The sequence below is a fragment of the Phasianus colchicus genome, chromosome 12, assembly GCF_987193195.1.
Source record: "Phasianus colchicus chromosome 12, bPhaCol1.hap1.1, whole genome shotgun sequence".
NCBI lineage: Eukaryota > Metazoa > Chordata > Aves > Galliformes > Phasianidae > Phasianus > Phasianus colchicus.
The window spans coordinates 5396643-5407789 of record NC_143447.1 but is presented as its reverse complement, the minus strand read 5'-3'; the positions used below and the strand labels follow the sequence as shown (position 1 = coordinate 5407789).

The following is an 11147-nucleotide window of genomic DNA, read 5'->3' as shown; positions in this document are numbered from 1 at the left end:
TCGCGGAGCCGCAGCCCCCGGGGCCGCACTAAAGGAGCCGCCCGGAGCGGCGCCCCGGGGCGGGGCAGGGCCGGGCGAGGCGCGGGGCTCAGAGATCCTCCGCCGCCCCAGCGTGGGGTTCCCCGGAGCGGCCCGGCTGTCCGACACGTCAGCCGCACAGCCCTGTGCCGAGCACCGCGCTGCCAGCGAGGCGCAGCCCTTAGGGCGGCTCCCGCCCGGCCCGCGCTCCCTGCGGCGTGCAGCTGCGGGGAAGCCCTATTCGGAGCAACACTGTTGAATGAGCAGCCCTCAGAGCTCCGTGCGTGAAGTCCGGAGTAGAGGAAGTCCGGGTGCTTTGCGCCACGAGCAGTGCATACGAGAAACCCGAGACAGACAACCTCTGCCCCCACGCCGAAGGTGCACGTTTGGTTAACCCTAACAGTGAAAACCACGCCCAGAAGAAGGGGGCAAAAAAGGAAACAAACGAGAAAAAGAAACCCAAACTCATGCTACTCTAACGAGGGAAAAATAAATTGTCAAAGCGCAGATGAGACACCAGCCAGAAAAAAAACCAAGTCATAGTTAAAAGGGAAAAATACATTTCCAGAAAGCGTTAGGCTTGGCCATAGAAACAGCAGTGGTAAAAGCAGGGAAGCACCAGAGACAGAACACGGGCTTTGGGACAAAGAAACCAGTAACCACTGGGATGGAGCAAGATCAGAGAGTCAGAAGGGAAGAGGCGTTACACTGGGCTTGCACCAACCAGTCACTGCAGAATGTGAAGATCATGATAACAGTTCTCCTGGGTAAAAGAAAATAAGACATGGGGAGAGCCGTCGGAAAAGGCTTGTCGTGGCACAGCATTTTGGTGGAGAACATCACTGCAAGCACTGCTCTCACTTTGCCTATGAGGTTTTATTTTTGATGAGGCCATGGACCGGCTCTAAAAGTCAATTCCTGGGCATCCCAGTTCTGTCACCAGCAGTTAAACACACAATTTCCCCTCCTCTTAGGTTTCTTAGAAAAAATCACTGGAGACTTGGAAAGGTGATTCACAGATGAAAGATACAGTCCTAGAAGTAACAGCCACTCTGTGCTGCAATATTCATTGGGGCTTTAAATAGGGATGAGCAGCTGAGCAGATGCCAGACAGCCAATGTGCTTACTAATGACTGCACAGTCCCTCAGGGATAGTCTGGCTGGTGGGGCAATTTCTTGTCAAACATTCTCAGAGCAAAGCAGCAGGAAAACATAACCAGAACACCCTCAGCTGGAAAAAAAATCATTTTCACATAACAAACATATTGCCAACGTGCAGCATATGTTGCATTCTTATATAAAATGTCCCAAACCACATATTAACAAATCCATCCAATCTTAAAGAGCACATTCACACTCTTAACAGAAGGCCCATTTACCTTTCTGTCCTCTACTGCAGCCTCTCTTAATGACACTACTACTCCCACTTCCTTAGAAAATCGCTCTATTTTTAATAACTCAATACTTCCAGAAATAAGTTGGACAGCTCACAAGGTACCATTAATTCTAGTTAACTAGATCTTACATGAACTGGTTGAAGCAGCTCTGATAGCAGTTGAACATTTATTGGTCTAGTTACATTAAGTACAGCACAAAAATATTTTCCCACAATTCCAAAAGCTTGTAAAAGAACACAGACACACTGGCTCTAATATCCAGCTAAATCATCAGTTATTCAATCTTGGAATCATAGACTCACCTCAGCTTAAAAAGTCTCTCACGTTCAAGAGCCTGTCTGAACTTCCACAAGCTTCAGTGATTAAAAAAAAAAAACAATAAGGAAAGAGAGTAACTGCATTTACAGTCATGAATATATAACCATTATATTAATATCATAATAAATTACCTGAACTGGTCTCTGTTTATGTAGGTCAACCGACACCAGAGGCACTTGTACCAGCTGGGGAATCTAAGCAGTATGAATTGCAGAAAAGACATCAGTGTTTCTGGCAGACAACCAACCATCTCCTAACACCAAAGGCTGGTGATCCTGCCCATGGAAATACTACACATTCCTCTCTTCTTTGTGAAAAACACTCTACAAAACCAGTTAGCTGAAAGGAAGGCAACGGTCAAACTGCACAAATAGGAAAGACCTGTTATCTGCCAAACAGGGAAAGGAAACTAATTCAATGGGAGAACAGCAGCCAAGTGGCTGAATCACTTTTTAAAATGAGGTATTAGCTTGTAAGTCACGCGGGTTATTTCTGAAGATTTACCTCAAAGCTTGGAGGGTAAATCACAATGGGTTCTGATCCACAGCCTCCTTAGCACTACATTAGTGTAACTGCAGTTAGCATTATGCTGGATGGAGGGCTGGGACAAGGACTGCACTTACCACAAGCCCAGATATTTAACTCGAAGAAACAAGCTGCAACTAGCCTGTAAGTTAGGCAGTGCCAGGAAAGGTTTTTACTTGTTTTTACATTGCTTAGTCCCTACAACCCCTTAAAATGTTTGCACAGAAAGTAATTTTTTAACCTGCATCTAATTCAGCTCCAATTACCTGTCTGTGATCTCTGGCTTCCTGCATGCTGACCATAGAAGAGAGAGCACTTTTGTTGACTGCAGCTCCCCAGAGACCTGAGAATGGAAAAACAAATGTGATTGTGCTAATTCTCATTCTTCCTTTCCGACAGCTGATTGCGACTGCTCATCCTACGGACGCGTCCACTCAGTCCATCCTTTTAGTCTCATGCGACATTTACACTGCTAATTTCCCAATTATTTTGTTAACAAAATATTGTTTGACAATTATTTTCTCTCTACTTTCAATTATTCTCTTCCATTCCAGTAACAACTTTGATTTTTCTTGCCATTACCTTACGTAACACCACTGGAGAATCGATGTGTCTAACTTGAATGTTAAGCTCCCCTCTGATCCAAGATTTATTTTTGCAACAGCATGAACACAAATGGGGTCAATGGCTCTGCAAAGATTTTTCTCTCACTCACGGCTGCCCATGGAATGCTTGGCTCCTTCATCTACAAAGATCTTGCTCGCTCTCTTTCAGAATTCTTTCTACCAAAAAAAAAAAAAAAAAAAAAATCAAAGATGCATTAACACTGTAGTTATGAAGAACGCAATTCTGTCAACATTTGCTGCCTACTTAAACATTTTTCTTGCATACCAAAACCTTGGGATCAGGACAAAAGGACTTTCTAGTTTAGGCGTGGCTGAACCTCTACATCCAGTATTGCTTCACTGAATGCAGTATGTTGCAAGAGGGTAATATAAATTCCAACCTGTGTGATCAGGCAGACCTCTGGCTATTATGTTTGTATCTTGGTTATTTGGTCTATCTTCGGAACTGCTCTGATACAAATACATGTAGATTTGTTGTGAGTGATCACAGGTTACAAAGATAGTAAAACATAACCTCAAAGTCATGCTAGTTGGACTCCCAGGATACTGCGTTGGCAAGTTACTCAAGGTACAGCTATGGCAGACTCCTAACGGCACACCTGAACTAAATAAAGAAAATTCTTAACACTGAAAGTTCTAAAGTTCTTATTTTTTTCTGTGAAATGCAAAATTTTTCATTTGTGACTTACTCAAAATCTTACAGAACTGTAATAGTGCTGTATGCTTTTGAGAAGTGTGTTGAATACCAATTTCATCATTCACCTAATACAATACCAGAGAAATAGATATAGTTCTAGATACATGCTCCTCTCAGTATCCTCACCTTTGGGATCAATTCTGTTCTGTGCAATCTGATTCCTGCACACACAGGCATATCCCTGTACAAACATGACTTTCTACTCAGAACTGTATTTATTGAAAGAGTTCTTCTTAAAGAACTAGCTTTCCTCTGGAGTGATCTTTTGTGTTGGACAGCTCTCACCTATTCTATTACACGTGCACTTCAAAGTACTCTATTAGGCAGGCACTGTTTTTATGAGCACACCGTCCAAGTCTGAACCAGGAGCCCTGGACTGCATGCCTTGTAGTGCTGTGGCATGGTGTGCAACCAGTTGGATCACTGCCTTACTGATCAGGTCCTGTCTTTTGACTCACCAGACTACTTCAACAAAAAGAAATACAGTACATTGGGTAAATTGTATTCAGTTTATCTCCACCTGTGTAGTATGAAATCTACACTAAACAAGGTTACATCAACTGTCTTGTAAAGTATGTATTTTAGAAATATTTTTAACTGAACAAGTGCGAGTTATATTCTACAGTTACTACTGAACTCTAAGTGTTTTATCCATTGCACTAGAACCTGACAGCAACTACTTTCCATGGCCAGTAAAACGCTGACCTCTCTCTCCAGTTTCTTAGCTTAAAAAAAGTCTCCGTTTATCTCCTGATACTCTGTTATCACTGCACTTGTCTTCAGCTACTTCTCTACTCCTTATACATGCAGATTCACTTTCGTCTGCTCACAGATTGAACTCTAATCTCTTTCCAGAGATTTTCTTCATCACCAGTGGAAATATCACCACCATCCTCATTAATCTCACATCTCAGTGGATGCTTTTGCCTCTGGGCAGCAAGGAGTTTGCTTCCACAAGGAAACAGATTCCTGGATGATGTGGGATCTGCATTAAGACAAGGGAGAGCCAAAGTAAAATATCAGCTAGGACTACAACCACATGATTTGGTCAAAGGAAGCTCCTTTAACTACACCCAGAAGTTAATAATAAAGCTGTCCCAAGGCATACGTACAGGCTAATGAAAGTCCCTATCAAAAACAAAGCCAAAAACAAAGTTTTAACATTATAGTGAAATCTCATTGAATAGCTGACACAGAAATCAACACAGGCCAGCAAATTAAAAGGCACAGCAGGCTTGTTTGCCCCATGCCTCAAAGATCAGGCTATCACATATTCCTTCTTTCTGTTCATCATCCTCACTGGAGTCAGTCAGAAGAGGTAACACAGACATTCAGTGAGGAATATACATCAGGAACAAATAACAACCTCAGATAACCATCTGTTCTTTAGGACACATGTAACTTATCCAGCATACGTTCTTCACAAGCACTCATGGTGTCTGGACTTCATTTTGACTTCCAAGCTGAAATGCTAATCCCTAGCATTCTGGTGTTTGAGTGTGACTCACAGAAGTAACCATCTAGTGCCTGAGTAGGAGGCATTGCCTAGACAAATACACAAACAGAAATGAAACACACTTGCCAAATTCCTTGTGCTGGTGGTATTGGCAGCATGAATAAACTCAGCATCTTTACTGTGAATGAAACAGTCATAGCATGTACAAACAAACAGTCACTATGTGTGTAACCATGGTTCAGTGAATTTTCTCAAATCCCACAGGGATTTCCTGCTTCACAGCCAACTACCCTTGCTAGGATAAAAATCATACAATCCATGCTTTACAAAGGCTGTTGAACATAGGTCAGACGTGAAGGAAGGTTACATTACTTTCCCTTCTCAGATTATCACAAATACTGGCAAGCACAGTTTAATTTACTCGGTAGTGGAGAGTTGCAATTCTACCTAAATTGAGATATCAAGCTGCTTCTGGTCCTATACACATTAATGGGTTAAAAACAGCTATGAAGGGTTCAGCTTTTCCACCAATATCAGCATAATGCTGCTAGCACAAACAGACTACTAGTACACTGCAGCAGCATTGAGATTTTGAAGCCATTTAGATGACACAGTGCATAAAATGATCACAGCTGCCAGCTCTACAATAACACTCCCCAGACTGCCAACATACTGGGAAACACTGTAGGAAATATGACTTGTGCACATGGAGCCCCTGACGTCATCCAGAACAGACCAGCAAGAATAATCACTCCAGACTTTGGTTTCTTGCCGAAGGGACAGAAACAGTTATAAAAGATTTGACAGCACGGGGCTTTTTCCTAGGAATAGTGATAAAAGATTCACATACAACTGTTCTATGCTTTTTTTTCATTCTAGTGAGTCAGAACACAAACAGTCCCATGGTTTGGATAGTCTCCTGACCTCTGCTGAAGTACTGGAAAGGCTCACACCTCACCTATGTGCCTGAGGCTCATAGGCATAATTCTGAAAGTCTCAGGAATCTGATTTAGCACCAGCTAAGCTTACTCTAAATGACAGATTCCTACATTAAATTAGCAGGCTACTAACTGCAAACCAAAAAAAAATAGCTCCTTTTTGTTTAGTATCATGCAACCTCTGAAAATGAACAGAAAAAAAGTCACTTGCAGATTAAAGATCACTTACTGAACTTGACATACTGTTACTACAGCAATAAGGAGCACATTGATGATTTTGTGAAATAGCACTTTTTTTTTTTTAGGCCTGTGAACCCTGTTTTAGTACAAAATGACAAAAAAGTCATTACATGATCTGAACTTTATTACTTAATAAGCTGAAGCTGTACTGGTTGGGGAACAAAGGATGCCTTGCAACACAAAACAATGTCACATTCAAAAAATTGTCTTTCTTCATTAAATATCACTGTCTACACAGACATTCTTTTCTGTTCTTTCAAATGGCATACTCCTTTAGATTAAATTTAAGGCTAAGACACTTGATTTCCTACAAAGATGATGAGGCAGTGAAGGGGAACAGCTGTTAAGAAACCCGTTTCTGCCAGGCAGGCTAAGACTCACATTTCCAGTTCTGAATTCTAAAAGCAGCATTCTCTCCTTTCAATGAATCAGAAATTTATTTTTAAAGCCTTGTCATTTTAGCATGAAGGAAGCTGTGTTACGTGTAAGGTTTGCTTTCATACAAGCCTTCAACAAACAGTTGAAATGGACAATTCTCACTGCTGTGCCGTGCTGACTAGTTCCACAGGGAACAGTTCTGTAACTCTAAGAAGCAGAAAAACAGCTGCAGAGACAGCACAACTACAAATGATTTTCAAACAGGTCTTAAACACTGAAGTTTACTTTCCTGATATTGCCATAATCAAGGAAGTTGTTAACACAATAACAAGCAATCATCACAGCCCGTAAACAGTAACTGAGTACAAAGCAGCCGAGGAAAGGAGTACAAGACCAGCTGACCCATCTGCAGGAATGGACATGGAGAGACGTACACCTAATATCTGTCTCTGGAGTTGGAGGAGGTACCAAAGAAAGCCCTCAGCTCAGTTTTGCCAGTGTAAGGGCTAGAACCCAAAGTTTAAGCCACAGTCTGACATGGGTGTAGAGTCTTAAAACACACAGAGTAACATAAAGCCACAGACATTTGTCATTTGGAAGCAAAAGAAATGTGCACTGTATTTTATCTCCTCAATCTATTTCAGATGTAAGGAAATCTGAGCCAATCAAAGGAAGAGGTCCAGATAATGGCGCTAATTGGATGTGTTAACTATAAAAATCCATCTCTTTCAGAAGCATGACAATAGTAAAATCTAAAGATCTTTGCAGAAAAATACAATTTAAAAGCAACTAAAAAGCCCAAACTTACTGCCAGCAAAGAAAAATTTCGAAACCTATCAAGAAATGACTGCATCTGGAAGAGCTGTGCACTTCCTTGTAAGAAAGGCTGTATTTTGTTTAAGAAAGAAGGAGCCTAGTTACAGAAGTTCACAGTGAAGCACCGGAGACATTATATATCCAGTCAGACTCAGAGGAGATGAGAGACTGAAAATGTTCTAATTCCCTCTACTAGTGGAAATAGAGCCAGCTTAAATGGAGGTCACAGAATGGCCAGGGTTGGAAGGGACCTCAAGGATCATGAATCTCCAACCCCCTGCCACATGCAGGGCCACCAACCTCTTCATTTAATGCCAGACCAGGCTGCCCAGGGCCGCATCCAATCTGGCCTTGAACACCTCCAGGGATGGACGGGGCATCCACAGCCTCTCTGGGCAGCTGTTCCAGCACCTCACCACTCTCTCTGTAAAGAATTTCCCCCTGACATCCAACCTAAATCTCCCCTCCCTCAACTTAAAACCATTTCCCCTTGTCCTGCAGTTATCTACCCTTTCAAAGAGTTGATTCCCCTCCTGTCTGTAGGCTCCCTTTAGATATTGAAATGCTGCAATGAGGTCACCCCGCAGCCTTCTTTTCTTCAGGCTGAACAAGCCCAGCTCCCTCAGCCTGTCCTCATAGGGGAGGTGCTCCAGTCCCCTGATCATCTTTGTGGCCCTCCTCTGGACCCTCTCCAACAGCTCCCTGTCCTTCTTGTACTGGGGGCTCCACACTTGGATGCAGTACTCCAGATGGGGCCTCACAAGAGCAGAGTTAGAGGGGAACAATCACCTCCCTGTCCCTGCTGGCCACCCCTCTTTTGACGGAGCCCAGGTCATCACTAAACATTCTAAAAGACTACTTCTAAACTGTCTTTTGGAGACAATCTCCTAACTAAAATACAGCATAATCAAGTAAGAAGCAGAAGTACCTGTACAAATGGTTCAGTATTTGGTACTGAACTTCATGGCATTGGGTTGATAATGACTTGGTAGCTCTCACTTGCCAGCACAGGAGTGGATGTCCTGTCCCACAGTCCACCTGCTAGGCTACATTACAAGACACTGAAGATATACAGTAAATATTTTCCTAACTTTTTTTCAGCCACCCAGACATGGTGAAGAGGTCTTGCCAGCAATGTGTGGCAACGAAAGCAGTGCAGTGATCCTTCAGTGCACAATGCAAATTAAGTTTGCAAGTACTTATTACTGCAGAAAAAAAAAGTTTCACAATCAAAAGCCCATCGCAGCTATTCATGCTAACACAAAGAACTGCTAATGTTTCATACTTTCAGAGGTATAATGAATCAATAATCTCTAATGCCTGGTAAGAATTCCCCTTCTAGACCTTCAAAACTAAATACAGACTATCTACCAATTTAATCTAACAAAAAACACCAGGAAATTGAGAGAAACAGATTTAATAATCAGCGATCTTTTGCAGCATGGAAAACTATGTTCTCAGAGGGTTTCTTCCATTTTCACTGAGGTGAGATAACTGGTGGCTCAGAGCTGTACTAGTAGATAGCCATGAATGGGGCTCCTGAGGGGTCAGCCCTAGGCCTAGTACTTCCCAGTTGTCTTATAAATCATCTGGGTAGCACAAATGAATCAACATTCAGCAAGTCTGCAGATGACACAGAATGGAGAGGAGAGTTACAGCGGACAGAAGAGCCACTATTCAGAGACTTAGGTGGCACAACAAGGTCAGTAAGGACTGCATGGGATTTAACTCCAGCACTCATGACAAAATAATCACAAGCAGCAGCACTGGCTGCTCCATCAGTACTGGACTACAAGCATCTACACCAAGGAGAGAACTAAAAAGAGTTTTGAAATCAGTCTAGTTCTCCAGCAGTTACAACTTCCAGTTCTGAGAGACAGGACAGTACACACCCTTTATAACCAGGTAAACTGCAAAGACAAAAATCTAACAAAGAATAAATATATAAAATTGGAAGATTCTTACCCAGTAATTAACATTTAACTTTGCACTTCAAATGCTTATCCAAAAGATATTCTCATAATACAGATGGACAAAGAAGTAGTAATTACATTTAAAAATGAATCACAAACTGCAATACAAATATATGTAATTCATTCCAAATGCAAAGCTGAAGACTGAAACTACAAGACAAGATGGTGGTATCTGAAAATTTGCTCCTAAACTCAGCTGATTGAGACCATGAAAAATATCACTACTAATTAACTGCAGAAGCAGAGATGTCTGTAGAATAAGATCCAGGTCTTCACACTCTCCTTCAGCTGTAGTTTCCACAACTTTACAGTCTGTGTTAGATTTAGGAATTCATACTCTGGTGGTACCGTAACAGTCAGGCTCCCCCTGTGTTCCTTCTCTCCAGATACCATTCCTTTGGGATTAGCCTGTACAGAATCAGAGATTCATCAACTGATACACAGTACATTCTCAGAATTGACTGATTTTTTTTTTTAAATCTAACTATATTATTTTGTTTTGTTTTCCCTTTGTTTCAAAGTTCAGATGTTGGTGCTCAAAATAAACATGCTACCCCTTTCTCTTTCTCCTTTTATCAAACTCCGTAAAATGGAACTTTGTTTAACGCAAACTGAAGTATACCTTTGTACATTTGCCTCAAATTAAAGAGTATTTAATAACATGTTTTTTGCTACCAGATCCATTTCACTGAGTGGAATTCTGCTGAACTGTTACTAGAGAAAATAAGAATGTAATTTGACTTTAAATACAGAGATCATGTTGGAGTACAAAGCTGCAATTTAGGCAAAGTAACACACTTGCATTAGATTTTAGTCCACGACGTTGCATAATCCTCCATTTTTATTTCACCAATCACAAGCTGTTGAAAAGCAAGGCAATCCTCTGGGAAACAGAAATATCCAGCAGCAAGATGATCAAAGGCATATTGTTGTTTCGCTGTATCAGGCTCTCCCATCTCAAAGTCAAGATTTGGTTTTCATACGCTGTTAAAAGTAGCATTCCTCTTCCCATCAAACCTCATCAGGATGTGGCAAACTATAAAGGCAACTTATATTAAGAATTTCCCGCTGTTATTGCTCATGTTCAGACACAGGAAAAGGCTGTGATCTTGAGTTAGGAAGTAACAACCATTAGCAGAAACAACCTATTCATTACTTTTCAAGTCCATGCAGATCTAGGGTGCATCTACACACACACAAGTCACAAAACAACTGTGCTATTGCATCCAAGAGCTATCCAAGTGACAGTACCCTGTCAGTATTTCAAATCCCTCCTCATGAGGAATATCCAAGATTTGTTCCAGCATCATGGAGAACAGCAATTTCCTTTCTAACAACAGAAATCTTATTATGTTCAATCTAGCTCATAAAACCATGGTAATTGGTACATAAACTTTACGAAGGTACGTTCTACACAGCTGTGAGAAAATGAACAGAGCACAGCTCTCAGCAGCGTGTGTTCTATACTCCTAATGATGGAGTTCAACAAACTCTTGTGCTGTATGAACAAAAGCAGCCCTTCAAACAACTTAGAGCACGTTACCCCAGTCTCACTTAATCCAAAAGAGAACAAATCCAACAGAACACTACGGTGGAGTAAAAAACCCATCTCATGGGTTATATAAAAGCTCCACATTGCCTACATATTCTAAATGGATAATAAACTACAATTAGTGCATATGTACATATATATACACACACACACTATAATATTAAAAGACAGAACTCTTCCAGCTGCATAGACACATAGGCAAATAGAGCACAC

The 11147-nt window shown here is 41.5% G+C and overlaps 1 protein-coding gene across 4 annotated transcripts in view; it reads right to left on the bottom strand.

Annotated features, from left to right (window-relative positions):
- Positions 1-11147, bottom strand: part of ICE2 (interactor of little elongation complex ELL subunit 2) — a 41322-nt gene that overhangs the window by 4327 nt on the left and 25848 nt on the right. The window contains exons 16-20 of one of the 4 annotated variants that reach the window (XR_016470291.1): positions 2841-3036; positions 2525-2601; positions 1865-1927; positions 1718-1768; positions 9-1249 (exon numbers count right to left, since the gene is read on the bottom strand). The gene's annotated coding sequence lies outside the window, so the exon portion shown is untranslated. Of the gene's footprint in view, positions 1-8; positions 1769-1864; positions 1928-2524; positions 2602-2840; positions 3041-11147 lie in introns of those variants that run through there. The other 3 variants (XR_016470292.1, XR_016470289.1, XR_016470290.1) reach the window with 3 other exon arrangements.